Below are 5,000 nucleotides of genomic sequence, written 5' to 3'. Positions count from 1 at the left end.
TAAATTCATTGATAAGTTGAAAAAATTAAATGTAAAATGTAATAGAAAAGAATGTTATGGCTGCATAAAATTACCTACAGCACCTGGTATTTCCAGGTGGTCTCCCATCCAAGTACTAACCAAGCTCAACACTGCATAGCTTCCAAGATCAGACAAGATTGGGCATGTCCAGTGTGGTTTGGCTGTAGGTGCTCAAAAACATTAACTTTAGACCTCTTTTACTTCTTAACTCAAGTAAATTCAATGATAAGTTGAAAAATGAAATGTAAAATGTAATATAAAAGAATGTTATGGCAGTATAAAGTTACCTACAGCACCTGGTATTCCCAGGTGGTCTCCCATCCAAGTACTAACCAGGCCCAACACTGCATAGCTTCCAAGATCAGATGATTTTGGGCATGTCCAGTGTGGTTTGGCTGTAGGTGCCCAAAACCATTAACTTTAGACCTCTATTACTTCTTAACTCAAGTAAATTCATTGATAAGTTGAAAAAATTAAATGTAAAATGTAATAGAAAAGAATGTTATGGCAGTATAAAATTACCTACAGCACCTGGTATTCCCAGGTGGTCTCCCGTCCAAGTACTAACCAGGCCCAACACTGAATAGCTTCCAAGATCAGATGATTTTGGGCATGTCCAGTGTGTTTTGGCTGTAGGTGCCCAAAACCATTAACTTTAGACCTCTATTACTTCTTAACTCAAGTAAATTCATTGATAAGTTGAAAAAATTAAATGTAAAATGTAATAGAAAAGAATGTTATGGCAGTATAAAATTACCTACAGCACCTGGTATTCCCAGGTGGTCTCCCGTCCAAGTACTAACCAGGCCCAACACTGAATAGCTTCAAAGATCAAACGAGATTGGGCATGTCCAGTGTGGTTTGGCTGTAGGTGCTCAAAAGCATTAACTTTTGACCTCTTTTACTTCTTAACTCAAGTAAATTCATTGATAAGTTGAAAAAATTAAATGTAAAATGTAATAGAATAGACTGTTATGGCAGTATAAAAGTACCTACAGCACCTGGGATTCCTAGGTGGTCTCCCATCCAAGTACTAACCAGGCCCAACACTGCATAGCTTCCAAGATCAGACGAGATTGGGCATGTCCAGTGTGGTTTGGCTGTAGGTGCTCAAAAACTTTAACTTTAGACCTCTTTTACTTCTTAAATCAAGTAAATTCAATGATAAGTTGAAAAATGAAATGTAAAATGTAATAGAAATGAATGTTATGGCAGTATAAAATTACCTACAGCTCCTGGTATTCCCAGGTGGTCTCCCATCCAAGTACTAACCAGGCCCAACACTGCATAGCTTCCAAGATCAGACGAGATTGGGCATGTCCAGTGTGGTTTGGCTGTAGGTGCTCAAAAACATTAACTTTAGACCTCTTTTACTTCTTAACTCAAGTAAATTCAATGATAAGTTGAAAAATGAAATGTAAAATGTAATAGAAAAGAATGTTATGGCAGTATAAAATTACCTACAGCACCTGGTATTCCCAGGTGGTCTCCCATTCAAGTACTAACCAGGCCCAACACTGCATAGCTTCCAAGATCAGACGATATTGGGCATGTCCAGTGTGGTTTGGCTGTAGATGCTCAAAAACTTTAATTTTAGACCTCTATTACTTCTTAACTCAAGTAAATTCATTGATAAGTTGAAAAAATTAAATTTAAAATGTAATAGAAAAGAATGTTATGGCAGTATAAAATTACCTACAGCACCTGGTATTCCCAGGTGGTCTCCCATCCAAGTACTAACCAGGCCCAACACTGCATAGCTTCCAAGTTCAGACGAGATTGGGCATGTCCTGTGTGGTTTGGCTGTAGGTGCTCAAAAACATTAACTTTTGACCTCTGTTACTTCTTAACTCAAGTAAATTCATTGATAAGTTGAAAATATTAAATGTAAAATGTAATAGAATAGACTGTTATGGCAGTATAAAATTACCTACAGCACCTGGGATACCTAGGTGGTTTCCCATCCAAGTACTAACCAGGCCCACCACTGCATAGCTTCCAAGATCAGACGAGATTGGGCATGTCCAGTGTGGTTTTGCTGTAGGTGCTCAAAAACATTAACTTTAGACCTCTTTTACTTCTTAACTCAAGTAAATTCAATGATAAGTTGAAAAATGAAATGTAAAATGTAATGGAAAAGAATGTTATGGCAGTATAAAATTACCTACAGCACCTGGTATTCCCAGGTTGTCTCCCATTCAAGTACTAACCAGGCCCAACACTGCATAGCTTCCAAGATCAGACGATATTGGGCATGTCCAGTGTGGTTTGGCTGTAGGTGCTCAAAAACATTAATTTTAGACCTCTATTACTTCTTAACTCAAGTAAATTCATTGATAAGTTGAAAAAATTAAATGTAAAATGTAATAGAAAAGAATGTTTTGGCTGTATAAAATGACCTACAGCACCTGGTATTCCCAGGTGGTCTCCCACCCAAGTAGTAACCAGGCCCAACACCACATAGCTTCCAAGATCAGACGAGATTGGGCATGTCCAGTGTGGTTTGGCTGTAGGTGCTCAAAAACTTTAACTTTAGACCTTTTTTACTTCTTAACTCAAGTAAATTCATTGATAAGTTGAAAAAATTAAATGTAAAACGTAATAGAAAAGAATGTTATGGCTGCATAAAATTACCTACAGCACCTGGTATTTCCAGGTGGTCTCCCATCCAAGTTCTAACCAGGTTCAACACTGTATAGCTTCCAAGATCAGACAAGATTGGGCATGTCCAGTGTGGTTTGGCTGTAGGTGCTCAAAAACATTAACTTTAGACCTCTTTTACTTCTTAACTCAAGTAAATTCAATGATAAGTTGAAAAATGAAGTGTAAAATGTAATATAAAAGAATGTTATGGCAGTATAAAGTTACCTACAGCACCTGGTATTCCCAGGTGGTCTCCCATCCAAGTACTAACCAGGCCCAACACTGCATAGCTTCCAAGATCAGATGATTTTGGGCATGTCCAGTGTGGTTTGACTGTAGGTGCTCAAAAACATTTACTTTAGACCTCTTTTACTTCTTAACTCAAGAAAATTCATTGATAAGTTGAAAAAATGTAATGTAAAATGTAATAGAAAAGAATGTTATGGCTATATAAAATTACCTACAGCACCTGGTATTCCCAGGTGATCTCCCGTCCAAGTACTAACCAGGCCCAACACTGCATAGCTTCCAAGATCAGACGAGATTGGGCATGTCCAGAGTGGTTTGGCTGTAGGTGCTCAAAAGCATTAACTTTAGACCTCTATTACTTCTTAACTCAAGTAAATTCATTGATAAGTTGAAAAAATGAAATGTAAAATGTAATAGAAAAGAATGTTATGGCAGTATAAAATTACCTACAGCACCTGGTATTCCCAGGTGGTCTCCCATCCAAGTACTAACCAGGCCCAACACTGCATAGCTTCCAAGATCAGATGAGATTGGGCACGTCCAGTGTGGTTTGACTGTAGGTGCTCAAAAACATTAACTTTAGACCTCTTTTACTCCTTAACTCAAGAAAATTCATTGATAAGTTGAAAAAATGTAATGTAAAATGTAATAGAAAAGAATGTTATGGCTATATAAAATTACCTTCAGCACCTGGTATTCCCAGGTGATCTCCCGTCCAAGTACTAACCAGGCCCAACACTGCATAGCATCCAAGATCAGACGAGATTGGGCATGTCCAGAGTGGTTTGGCTGTAGGTGCTCAAAAGCATTAACTTTAGACCTCTATTACTTCTTAACTCAAGTAAATTCATTGATAAGTTGAAAAAATTAAATGTAAAATGTAGTAGAAAAGACTGTTATTGCAGTATAAAATTACCTACAGCACCTGGGATCCCTAGGTGGTCTCCCATCCAAGTACTAACCAGGCCCACCACTGCATAGCTTCCAAGATCAGACGAGATTGGGCATGTCCAGTGTGGTTTGGCTCTAGTTGCTCAAAAACATTAACTTTAGACCTCTTTTACTTCTTAACTCAAGTAAATTCAATGATAAGTTGAAAAATGAAATGTAAAATGTAATGGAAAAGAATGTTATGGCAGTATAAAATTACCTACAGCACCTGGTATTCCCAGGTGGTCTCCCATTCAAGTACTAACCTGGCCCAACACTGCATAGCTTCCAAGATCAGACGACATTGGGCATGTCCAGTGTGGTTTGGCTGTAGGTGCTCAAAAACATTAATTTTAGACCTCTATTACTTCTTAACTCAAGTAAATTCATTGATAAGTTGAAAAAATTAAATGTAAAATGTAATAGAAAAGAATGTTTTGGCTGTATAAAATGACCTACAGCACCTGGTATTCCCAGGTGGTCTCCCACCCATGTAGTAACCAGGCCCAACACTGCATAGCTTCCAAGATCAGATGAGATTGGGCATGTCCAGTGTGGTTTGACTGTAGGTGCTCAAAAACATTAACTTTAGACCTCTATTACTTCTTAACTCAAGTAAATTCATTGATAAGTTGAAAAAATTAAATGTAAAATGTAATAGAAAAGAATGTTATGGCTGCATAAAATTACCTACAGCACCTGGTATTTCCAGGTGGTCTCCCATCCAAGTACTAACGAAGCTCAACACTGCATAGCTTCCAAGATCAGACAAGATTGGGCATGTCCAGTGTGGTTTGGCTGTAGGTGCTCAAAAACATTAACTTTAGACCTCTTTTACTTCTTAACTCAAGTAAATTCAATGATAAGTTGAAAAATGAAATGTAAAATGTAATATAAAAGAATGTTATGGCAGTATAAAGTTACCTACAGCACCTGGTATTCCCAGGTGGTCTCCCATCCAAGTACTAACCAGGCCCAACACTGCATAGCTTCCAAGATCAGATGATTTTGGGCATGTCCAGTGTGGTTTGGCTGAAGGTGCCCAAAACCATTAACTTTAGACCTCTATTACTTCTTAACTCAAGTAAATTCATTGATAAGTTGAAAAAATTAAATGTAAAATGTAATAGAAAAGAATGTTATGGCAGTATAAAATT

The 5,000-nt window shown here is 37.5% G+C and overlaps 1 non-coding gene and 21 pseudogenes across 1 annotated transcript; all 22 read right to left on the bottom strand.

The window, feature by feature from the left end:
• Positions 1 to 71: 71 nt before the first annotated feature.
• Positions 72 to 190, bottom strand: LOC148490643 (5S ribosomal RNA; annotated as a pseudogene).
• A 115-nt stretch (positions 191 to 305) lies between these two features.
• On the bottom strand, positions 306 to 424 carry LOC148490642 (5S ribosomal RNA; annotated as a pseudogene).
• A 116-nt stretch (positions 425 to 540) lies between these two features.
• Positions 541 to 659, bottom strand: LOC148490641 (5S ribosomal RNA; annotated as a pseudogene).
• A 116-nt stretch (positions 660 to 775) lies between these two features.
• Positions 776 to 894, bottom strand: LOC148490640 (5S ribosomal RNA; annotated as a pseudogene).
• Positions 895 to 1,010: 116 nt separating this feature from the next.
• LOC148490639 (5S ribosomal RNA) lies at positions 1,011 to 1,129 on the bottom strand (annotated as a pseudogene).
• A 115-nt stretch (positions 1,130 to 1,244) lies between these two features.
• Positions 1,245 to 1,363, bottom strand: LOC148490638 (5S ribosomal RNA; annotated as a pseudogene).
• Positions 1,364 to 1,478: 115 nt separating this feature from the next.
• On the bottom strand, positions 1,479 to 1,597 carry LOC148490637 (5S ribosomal RNA; annotated as a pseudogene).
• Positions 1,598 to 1,713: 116 nt separating this feature from the next.
• LOC148490636 (5S ribosomal RNA) lies at positions 1,714 to 1,832 on the bottom strand (annotated as a pseudogene).
• Positions 1,833 to 1,948: 116 nt separating this feature from the next.
• LOC148490635 (5S ribosomal RNA) lies at positions 1,949 to 2,067 on the bottom strand (annotated as a pseudogene).
• Positions 2,068 to 2,182: 115 nt separating this feature from the next.
• Positions 2,183 to 2,301, bottom strand: LOC148490634 (5S ribosomal RNA; annotated as a pseudogene).
• Positions 2,302 to 2,417: 116 nt separating this feature from the next.
• Positions 2,418 to 2,536, bottom strand: LOC148490633 (5S ribosomal RNA; annotated as a pseudogene).
• Positions 2,537 to 2,652: 116 nt separating this feature from the next.
• On the bottom strand, positions 2,653 to 2,771 carry LOC148490632 (5S ribosomal RNA; annotated as a pseudogene).
• A 115-nt stretch (positions 2,772 to 2,886) lies between these two features.
• On the bottom strand, positions 2,887 to 3,005 carry LOC148490631 (5S ribosomal RNA; annotated as a pseudogene).
• Positions 3,006 to 3,121: 116 nt separating this feature from the next.
• Positions 3,122 to 3,240, bottom strand: LOC148490630 (5S ribosomal RNA; annotated as a pseudogene).
• A 116-nt stretch (positions 3,241 to 3,356) lies between these two features.
• On the bottom strand, positions 3,357 to 3,475 carry LOC148490629 (5S ribosomal RNA). Its single transcript, XR_015871475.1, has one exon. It is a non-coding gene; the product is annotated as a 5S ribosomal RNA (ribosomal RNA).
• Positions 3,476 to 3,591: 116 nt separating this feature from the next.
• On the bottom strand, positions 3,592 to 3,710 carry LOC148490628 (5S ribosomal RNA; annotated as a pseudogene).
• A 116-nt stretch (positions 3,711 to 3,826) lies between these two features.
• Positions 3,827 to 3,945, bottom strand: LOC148490627 (5S ribosomal RNA; annotated as a pseudogene).
• Positions 3,946 to 4,060: 115 nt separating this feature from the next.
• Positions 4,061 to 4,179, bottom strand: LOC148490626 (5S ribosomal RNA; annotated as a pseudogene).
• A 116-nt stretch (positions 4,180 to 4,295) lies between these two features.
• On the bottom strand, positions 4,296 to 4,414 carry LOC148490625 (5S ribosomal RNA; annotated as a pseudogene).
• A 116-nt stretch (positions 4,415 to 4,530) lies between these two features.
• On the bottom strand, positions 4,531 to 4,649 carry LOC148490624 (5S ribosomal RNA; annotated as a pseudogene).
• Positions 4,650 to 4,764: 115 nt separating this feature from the next.
• On the bottom strand, positions 4,765 to 4,883 carry LOC148490623 (5S ribosomal RNA; annotated as a pseudogene).
• Positions 4,884 to 4,999: 116 nt separating this feature from the next.
• The window catches only part of LOC148490622 (5S ribosomal RNA), a 119-nt pseudogene continuing 118 nt past the window's right edge, over position 5,000 (bottom strand).

Source organism: Taudactylus pleione, unplaced genomic scaffold, assembly GCF_031769625.1.
Source record: "Taudactylus pleione unplaced genomic scaffold, aTauple2 ptg000550l, whole genome shotgun sequence".
Taxonomy (NCBI): domain Eukaryota; kingdom Metazoa; phylum Chordata; class Amphibia; order Anura; family Myobatrachidae; genus Taudactylus; species Taudactylus pleione.
The sequence above is the reverse complement of the archived record's forward strand: the minus strand, read 5'-3'. Positions and strand labels throughout refer to the sequence as shown.